The following is a 10883-nucleotide window of genomic DNA, read 5'->3' as shown; positions in this document are numbered from 1 at the left end:
GGCACTGCTGTGAGCAAAGTGACTAGAGGATAAGTGAGATTTTGATTTTCTTCTCACACTAGTGGACACTGGACACTTTTGGATTGTGTGAGGCCCAATGAATATCTGAGCGCTATGTGACAGGCTCGATGGCACTGCTGTGACCAAAGTGACTAGAGGATAAGTGAGATTTTGAATTTCTGCTCACACTAGTGGACACTGGACACTTTTGGATTGTGTGAGGCCCAATGAATATCTGAGCGCTATGTGACAGGCTCGATGGCACTGCTGTGACCAAAGTGACTAGAGGATAAGTGAGATTTTGATTTTCTTCTCACACTAGTGGACACTGGACACTTTTGGATTGTGTGAGGCCCAATGAATATCTGAGCGCTATGTGACAGGCTCGATGGCACTGCTGTGAGCAAAGTGACTAGAGGATAAGTGAGATTTTGAATTTCTGCTCACACTAGTGGACACTGGACACTTTTGGATTGTGTGAGGCCCAATGAATATCTGAGCGCTATGTGACAGGCTCGATGGCACTGCTGTGACCAAAGTGACTAGAGGATAAGTGAGATTTTGATTTTCTTCTCACACTAGTGGACACTGGACACTTTTGGATTGTGTGAGGCCCAATGAATATCTGAGCGCTATGTGACAGGCTCGATGGCACTGCTGTGAGCAAAGTGACTAGAGGATAAGTGAGATTTTGAATTTCTTCTCACACTAGTGGACACTGGACACTTTTGGATTGTGTGAGGCCCAATGAATATCTGAGCGCTATGTGACAGGCTCGATGGCACTGCTGTGACCAAAGTGACTAGAGGATAAGTGAGATTTTGAATTCTTCTCACACTAGTGGACACTGGACACTTTTGGATTGTGTGAGGCCCAATGAATATCTGAGCGCTATGTGACAGGCTCGATGGCACTGCTGTGAGCAAAGTGACTAGAGGATAAGTGAGATTTTGAATTTCTTCTCACACTAGTGGACACTGGACACTTTTGGATTGTGTGAAGCCCAATGAATATCTGAGCGCTATGTGACAGGCTCGATGGCACTGCTGTGACCAAAGTGACTAGAGGATAAGTGAGATTTTGAATTTCTTCTCACACTTGTGGACACTGGACACTTTTGGATTGTGTGAGGCCCAATGAATATCTGAGTGCTATGTGACAGACTCGATGGCACTGCTGTGACCAAAGTGACTAGAGGATAAGTGAGATTTTGAATTTCTTCTCACACTAGTGGACACTGGACACTTTTGGATTGTGTGAGGCCCAATGAATATCTGAGCGCTATGTGACAGGCTCGATGGCACAGCTGTGACCAAAGTGACTAGAGGATAAGTGAGATTTTGAATTTCAGCAGACACTTGTGGACACTGGACACTTTTGGATTGTGTGAGGCCCAATGAATATCTGAGCGCTATGTGACAGGCTCGATGGCACTGCTGTGAGCAAAGTGACTAGAGGATAAGTGAGATTTTGAATTTCTTCTCACACTAGTGGACACTGGACACTTTTGGATTGTGTGAGGCCCAATGAATATCTGAGCGCTATGTGACAGGCTCGATGGCACTGCTGTGAGCAAAGTGACTAGAGGATAAGTGAGATTTTGAATTTCTTCTCACACTAGTGGACACTGGACACTTTTGGATTGTGTGAGGCCCAATGAATATCTGAGCGCTATGTGACAGGCTCGATGGCACAGCTGTGACCAAAGTGACTAGAGGATAAGTGAGATTTTGAATTTCAGCAGACACTTGTGGACACTGGACACTTTTGGATTGTGTGAGGCCCAATGAATATCTGAGCGCTATGTGACAGGCTCGATGGCACTGCTGTGAGCAAAGTGACTAGAGGATAAGTGAGATTTTGAATTTCTTCTCACACTAGTGGACACTGGACACTTTTGGATTGTGTGAGGCCCAATGAATATCTGAGCGCTATGTGACAGGCTCGATGGCACTGCTGTGACCAAAGTGACTAGAGGATAAGTGAGATTGGATTGCTTTTAAAAAAGCAGTTTGCAGAGCAGTGGGTAAACAGCAATGCCAGCCTGTCAGGAAGCCTTAAAAGGCAGCCCAACAACCAACACCACTGATACACCACAATATAGCCTCCCCTTGCACTGCACACACAGTGACTGGTGTGTTGTGCAGGCCAAATCGCTAGCAGCAGAAGCAGTTTTTTTGTCTTCTTCCCTGCCTAACGCTCTCCCTACAGAATCAGCAGCAACCTCTCCCTATACTGAGATCGGCAGAAGTAAGATGGCGGTCGGCGTGCACGCCCTTTTATACCCCCTGTGACGCCCACCAAAGCAAGCCAATCACTTGCATGCCCTTCTGAAAGATGGTGGTGACCCGTGCCTATGTCATCACGTTGCCCACAGTGTCCGTGGATCCTGATTGGCTGAAAAAGAGCGCAAAACAAACTTTTGAAACTCGACTTTGGCGCGTTAGTCGCCGACCTCGTGGCCGACCTCATCCTAGGGTCGGGTTTCGTTTCATGAAACCCGACTTTGCCAAAAGTCGGCGACTTTTGAAATTTTTCGACCCGTTTCGCTCAACTCTACTTATTACCCCATATCTCACCGCTCTGCCCTTAGTGGGAAAGGCCTCCGATAACACACTGACTGAAGATAACCCTCTGGCAGTGTGTCATTTGAGATAATCCTCTCACTTTACGGCACTACAGCGTGAGAAAATTCTCACGCTGTAGTGCCGCAAAGTGACAGGTGAACTCCGGTGACATGTTGGCGGCGGAGTGATACAATGCGGAGGATTATCTCCGTCATTGTGTCGCTGGAGCTCCTGGAAAGCGGTCGCATCAGCTGATGCAGCAGCTCTCCACGGGAGTTCTACGTGGGACAATCGTATTATTTGGATTACAGCAGAAAGGTGAGTATAGCTTGCTTTATTATTGTATTTTTTTTACAGGTGATCGATGGCTTCGGGGATTAGGTGTAGATGGTGAGTATGAACTATATGTGTGTATATGTTTACTTTTTTTTTTTTTACATTCAACACATTAGCCGATGATGGGACTACTACAGTCCCATCATTGGTGAATGTGTCAATCACTGTCACTGCAGCAGGCATAGCCGGATGGGACTTGCAGTCCTATCGGACGATGCCTGCATACACAAACACCCCCGCACAGACCCATACAGCCCCGCATAACCCTGCATACCCCCGCACAGACCCCAGCACAGCCCCGCAAACCCTGCATAGACCCAGACCCACAAACCCCCCGCACAGACCCGCATTCCCCTGCACAGACCCACAAAACCCCGCACAGAGACCCCCGCACACCCCCGAACAGACTCTAGCACAGCCCCACAAACCCCCGCACACCCCCGAACAGACTCCCGCACAGCCCCGCATACCCCCGCACAGACCCACATACCCCTGCACAGACCCACACATACCCCCGCACAGCCCCATAAACCCCTGCACAGACCTGCAGACCCCCGCACATAGCCCCACACAGCCCCACATACCCCTGCACAGCTACCCGCACACCCCCGCAAACCCCCGCACACACACCCATAAACCCCCGCTCAGACCCCCGAACAGCCCCGCAAACTCCCACATACCCCCGCACAGACCTGCACATAGCCCCGCACACCCCTGCAGACCCCCGCACCCCCCCACACAGACCCCCGTACACCCCCGCATAGCCCAGCAAACCCCTGCATACCCCCTTACAGACCCCCACACTGACCTGCACACCCCCGTATAGACCGGTATACCCCCACACAGACCCGCACACCCCCGACAGACCCGCACAAAGCCCCGCACACCCCCGCACAGCCCCGCAGACCCCGCACAGATCCGCACATAGCCCCTCACACATCCGCAAACCCCCATAAAGACACCTGCACACCCCCCCGCACAGACCCGGATACCCCCGCAAACCCCCACAGCCCCCCGCACAGCCCCACATACCCTCGTACAGCCCCCTCGCACGCACACCCCCGCACACACCCCCACAAACCCCCGCATAGCCCCCGCACAGACCCCTGAACAGTCCCGCAAACTCCCACATACCCCCACACAGCCCCGCAAACCCCCGCATACTCCCGCACAGACCCACACATACCCCCCGCACAGCCCCGCAAACCCCTGCACAGACCCACAGACCCCCGCAATCTCCACACATAGCCCCGCACAGCCCCCAGCACCCCCCCGCACCCCCCCGCACACTCCCACATACCCCCACACAGACCCGCACATAGCCCCGCACACCCCTACACAGACCCCCCGCACAGCCCCCAGTACACCCCTTCATAGCCCAGAAAACCCCTGCATACCCCTTCACAGACCCCGCACTGACCCGCACGCCCCCCGCACAGACCCGTACACCCCCTGCACAGACGCGTACCCCCCTGAACAGACCCGTATACCCCCGCACAGATCCACACACCCCCGACAGACCCGCACACCCCCGCACAGACCCGCACAGCCCTGTAAACCTGCACACAGACCCCTGCACACCCCCACACAGATCCGCACATAGCCCCGCACACCCCCGCAAACCCCCCGCACAGACCCCTGCACAGCCCCGCACAACCCCACATACCCCCGCACAGCCCCCTGCACACCCCCGAACACACCCCCACAAACCCCCGCATACCCCCGCACACCCTCGCACAGACCCCGAACAGCCCCGCAAACTCCCACATACCCCCCGCACAGACCCACACATAGCTCCACACTCCCCTGCACGGACCCCCACATAGCCCCGTAAACCCCCTCATATACCCCCGCACAGACCCGGACACGCCCCGCACAGATCCGTATACCCCTGCACAGACCCGCACACCCCCGACAGTCCCGCATACCCCCGGACAGCCTCGCACACCCCCGCAAACCCTCGCACAGAACCCCGCACAGATCCACAAACCCCCGCTCAGGCCCCCACATACCCCCGCAAACCCCCTCACAGACCCGCATACCCCCGCACAGATCCGCATACCCCAGCACAGACCCACACACCCCCGACACTTACACCCCCCGTACAGACCCGCACATAGCCCCACACAGCCCGCACATATGCCCGGACAGACCCACACATACCCCCGCACAGCCCTGCAACCCCCAGTACAGACCGACATATCCCCGCACAGCACCGCATACCCCCGCACACCCCCACACAGACCCCCGCACAGCCCCACAATCCCCCACATACCCCCACACATAGCCCCACACACCCGCTCACACCCCGGCACAGACCCCCGTACACCCCTGCATAGCCCCGCAAACCCCTGCATACCCCCTCACAGATCCCCGCACAGACCCGCACACCCCTGCACAAATGCGCACCCCCCGCACAGACCCGTATACCCCCGCAACCCCCCGACAGACCCGCATACCCCCGCACACCTCCGCACAGGTGGTATATGGGGTAATAGTTGGGGGGTTGATGTCACCTTTTTATTGTAAATGGACATCAAGCCCGGCTTAGTAATGGAGAGGTGTCAATAAGACACCTATCCATTACTAATCCTATGGTTGTTATAAGTTAAATAAAAACACAGGCAGAAAAAAGTATTTTAATGAATTTAATTCTAGGCATATATATCTAGTCTATTCTAACCGATCACTTTGTGATTATACTGTGCGGCAGATCATTTGCCAGCTTTTAATAATTTTATATACAGTATATATATATAAAGTATATATACCTGTGTGTGTTATGAAGAATATTTTGTTTTAAAACGATGTGTGAAGGACAAAGAACTGCTGTATGTAAAAGCTCATATTAAAATCACATTGCATATGGATTTCATGCGCATGTCATACGGATGTTCCGTTTAAAAATTGCACAGAAATCGCATGACACGCGTCCATTTTTTCGGTCCGGAAATTAGACCGTTTTTTTTTTTCTTGCATATGGGTATGAGCCCAAAGGTTCAGATACGGCTTTAAATAAGGCTACTTCTTGCGATATAGCGCAATTTTATTTTAAAGTACAAAATTAACGGAATAGTATGATTGAACAGTGTGATTGCGTACACTTTTGTATATTTTAAGATACAAAGGTTAAGTACATTTAAAAATTAAATACATATAAAGATTAACTACATACAGTATACTCACATCATCACCAAGAGGCTTTTAAACATCATCCGTCTGAGATATCAGAGAAGCAACACCAAGACTGAGAACCCCTGGAAGATTCACAACACTGCATGGGCGCCCCCAATTATGCAGATATCACCACACTGTACACGTGTACAGGTACCCCAGTGTATGCTTCTGTCTTAGTCATGTTTCTCTTGCCTTATATAGTGATTTACACTATGTAGTACCTAGTTTCACCTTGCCCTTCCAGTGGCCATCTTTCAAGATTGGATGACATAGAGATATCATGGAATCATCAGACAATGGACAATAAACCTTAGAGTATAAAAGCCACAAAGATTAGATAAAACCACCACAGACAGAGGTTAAATAAACTTTAATGTTTTACAATAACAAACAGAAACATAGAATTGTTTGTGAGGTGGAAGGGCTTCAGACAATGTCATCACTTCTCAAGATTGTGTCACATGAGAACTGTCTGTCTGTTGTATATGTATGACCAGAATGTCTGTCTGTATAATGGTTTAAATGCATTCTGTAAATTTCAATGCGGACTCAAAATAGCCATTTTTATATTCACACTACAATCCACATGTGGCTATTTTGAGCCATGCATTATTTAACAAGATACCATATCCTAAGGTTGATTGACATAAGGATAATAATGGAAGTGTACACTGTGTACAACAACACAAAGCAATGCATGCACAAATTATAGCAAAAATTACTATTGTACGTGAAGTTTTGAGTCACATCTTCTATGTTTTCATCTTGAGTAGATACCCCTATCAGCTGTGTCCATAACTGTAAAGGGGTTGGTACTGTAAGGGTGTAACAGAAACGTGGGATGCAGTGACAAGCAGGAGGCAGAGCAAGAGTTAACAGGTACTTTATGCAGGGAAAGGAAATTAACAGTAAGCGCTCCGCGCAGGGAGCGCAAGAGTTTTGACCGGTTTAAGATGTACAGAAACTGTAAACAATAAACGGTGCAAGATTATGAACAGTATTAATCGAGTTGACTTATCAGTCCAGGGTCCTGGAAGGAGGAGGTTGGAAGATCCCATGATGGCGCCGAAGGTGGCGTGAGACATAGTTGAAGCGGTTCCGGATAAAGTTGTAACACAGTCTCTGAACTGAAGCAGCGTTTCCTAGTTTTCCCCGGTGGGATCTATCAGTCCTGGTATACGGCATGGAACAGGAGGAGGTCTGTGACACAGAGAGCAGAGTACGGAGTCCTGGAGCAACAGCCGCAGCTGCACCTTCTGAAGCTGTGTGGTGAGAAGACTCAACACTATGTTGTGTGCCCGGTATAGTCGAGGGCACGGGTCTGTCTGGACCCTCACGGTTACAAGTTGGAAGGGTACTAGCGTCTGGAGCTGTACTGTCAGTGTGCGCAGAGGAGGTAGACTGCAGAGTGGGCTAAATCTTTGGTCTGGGTTAGCAGAGACGAAGTCAACCTTCTCACTCTGGGTAAGCTGTCTTCCCGCCAAGAGCCCCGACCTTGCGCGCTTGCCTCTATTTATCTCTGGCCCATCCCCATCAGTCAGGTGCTCAGGTTTGCTCTCAACAGAAAGTCCTTCCCCCGGCCACACTGGTGACAGGCCTGACAGTTTCAGCCCAAAGACACCAAGGAGCAGCCATAGCTTGATCCATCTTCCTACAGTACTACCACCAGACAAGTTTCTAATATATTGGTAGCATTAGTGGTCTTTTTCATACAAAAATGGCTAGTTTTCATCAGCTGAGCCAAGTAGATCCATAGATTTTGGTTTTCCATAAATCCCCATTTTCCATGGTTGGTCTCTCAGTTTTTGGTCTGAAGATCTCTTGGGTAGTGACGGAACTTGAAAGGATCATGCATACGGTGGCTGCAACGATGAACCATTGCCAAATTTTGATCTAAAGGGAAAAATATTTATTATTCTCTGAGATAACACCTGTCTGTTGGGATGTGTTCCCACTTCTTTTGCCTGGGTTTCATAACTATCAGCATGTTATCAGCTCCACGAGCAATTACTTTAGCAGGTTCCAGAGGACTTTTGTCTCCCAGATTTTTACACCATCATTGATAGGATGTGAGGATCCAAATCTAACCTGATGGGCACCCATCTGGTCTGTGCCCATTAGTAAGTAGCTTTTTCTCCCAGGTGTCCATATTTCTGGTGTGCCCACTGAGTCAATCCAAGCAGTCCTTCAGTGGTGTCAATCTTTGAACTGGATTCAACGACTGATATTTTGGAATAGTCATCTGATACTAAGTTGAAAAGTCTTTCCAGTGTACCTGAAGCACAATAATCATGAACATTAAACACAGTCACTTTAATTCTTTGTACAATTACCCAGATGTCTTGCCATAGTTCCATTCAGTAGTAGTAGGCACACGCACACCGGTCTCTAACAAATTCTGAATTGTCTCAATTTGTTTTCCTCCTAATCCTGTAATTATAACCTTGTGCCTAGAGTTGAGCGAAACGGGTCGGTCATATTCAAAAGTCGCCGTCTTTCGCTGAAGTCGGGTTTCATGAAGCGAAACCCGACCATAGCATGAGGTTGGCCACGAGGTCGGCGACCAGAGCGCCAAAGTCGCGTTTCAAAAGATGCTTCCAGCGCTCTTTTTCATCCAATGATAGAGGACGCACAATGTGGGCAACGCGATGACATAGGCATCGGTCACCACCATCTTTGAGAAGGGCATGCAAGTGATTGGCTGGCTTTGTGTGGCGTCACAGGGGCTATAAAAGGGCGTGAGTGCCGACCGCCATCTTACTTATGGCGATCTTAGCATAGGGAGAGCTGCTGCTGCTGATTCTGTAGGGAGAGCGTTAGGCAGGGAAGAAGAACCAAAAAACTGCTTCTGCTGTTAGCGATTTACACTTACAACACAACACTTTGTGTGCAGTGACAGGAGAGGCTCTATTTTTGTGCAGCAGCTCTGTTGGTTATTAAGCTGCCTGATAAGGCTCCCTGATAGCTACATTGCTGTTTTCTGCAGTTACCAAGCGTTTATTTTTCCACCCTTTTGTGTGTGCACTGTGCAGCAGTCCTGCTTATTAGGCTGCCTGCGTCCATACTTGGACTGAGAGCATCATTGACAGCATCCTCAAATCTCTAGTGAGATCCAAATTCTCACCAATCCTATAGACACCCTCCACCTTGTCATACACCATCCAATTTCAGTGTGTTACATTGAGGTGTAATCTCTACTGGGCCAGAGACAATACTTCAGCGTCCTCAAATCTATAGTGAGATTCAAAATCTCACCAATCCTATAGACACCCTCCACCTTGTCATTCACCATTCAATTTCAGCCTGTTACATTGAGGTGTAATCTCTACTGGGCCTGAGACAATAGTTCAGCGTCCTCAAATCTATAGTGAGATTCAAAATCTCACCAATCCTATAGACACTATCCACCTTGTCATTCACCATCCAATTTCAGCCTGTTACATTGAGGTGTAATCTCTACAGGGCCAGAGACAATAGTTCTGCGTCCTCAAATCTATAGTGAGATTCAAAATCTCACCAATCCTATAGACACCCTACACCTTGTCATGCATCATCCAATTTCAGTCTGTTACATTGAGGTGTAATCTCTACTGGTCCAGAGACAATAGTTCTGCGTCCTCAAATCTATAGTGAGATTCAAATTCTCACCAATAGTAGATACACCTTCTGCCTTGTTTTACAGTACCATATAGCTGGTGGTATTTTGGGTACATTTTCACAAAAATGAGCAAGTATGGTGGAAGACGCCATGGAAGTGGGTGGGGGTTGCCAGCTGGTCCCGATGGTGGTGGTGTTGCATCTGTAGGTAGTGGCAAAAGCACAATAGCACCTTAGGCAGGAGGTGTTGAGCCTGCATCATCGTCTGGCTGCACAAGGCCTCGAAGGCTCTCTTTTCTGAGAGTAGGTAAACCACTTTTAAAGCGAGAGCTTCAGGAACAAGTTTTGGCTTACATTGCTGACACAGCCTCCAGCTCTCTCGCCGCCTCTTCTGAAGTTTCAAAAAATAAAAGCACTGAGTCGTCATTGGAGGCTCCTGTCAGGAACAACACCTTTCCTTGTGTCCTTCACCCCTACCAAAAGTGAAGGATGTGGCAGGCCACACTACCGATTACTCCATGGAGCTCTTTTCACATACCATGCCTGGATTGCAAGTCAAATCGTGAATTGCCCAGTCCAAGATGAAACTGACATGGAGTGCACTGATGCACAGCCACTGCTAGATTTTTCTGCTGATACATTCACTCAGAACACTACATTGTCCTCACAGTGTACTGAGCCAGAATCTGACCCTGATGAAACTCAGGTGCCCCTTCCCGCATACTACTGTATACCACCTTACATGGTGACACAGAGGAAGGTGCACATGAAATTGAAGAGGAGGTGATGGATGACCCAATTGTTGACCCAGATTGGCATCCATTGGGGGAAGAGGGTGCCGCTGCCAATAGCTCAGAAGAGGAGGAGGAGGATCCGCAGCAGGCAACGACATGGCAACAGCTGTTGTCTGGCATGACCGTAGCAGTCCAAAAACGTGTTACAAAAACCAAAAGAGTTGCAGGACAGCTTGGCCAGACGGTCAAATTAGCACAGCGTGCAAGGTTTCAAAATGTCTTCTATAGTAGGAAGAGGGCAGTGTGGCACTTTTTTGAACAAAATCCTAATGATCAGGCAAAAGTTATCTGTAAGAAGTGCGCAAAGACCTTTAGCCGAGGGAAAAATCTTATACATTTAACCACCATGCACTTGCAAGCGTGGACGGACTACCAAACCTCACGTACCACATGTGCACCTGCTCCGAATGAA

This window comes from Dendrobates tinctorius, unplaced genomic scaffold, assembly GCF_039654945.1.
Source record: "Dendrobates tinctorius isolate UK_male_01 unplaced genomic scaffold, ASM3965494v1 ptg000211l, whole genome shotgun sequence".
Taxonomy (NCBI): Eukaryota; Metazoa; Chordata; class Amphibia; order Anura; family Dendrobatidae; genus Dendrobates; species Dendrobates tinctorius.
Note: the sequence above shows the minus strand (reverse complement) of the source record.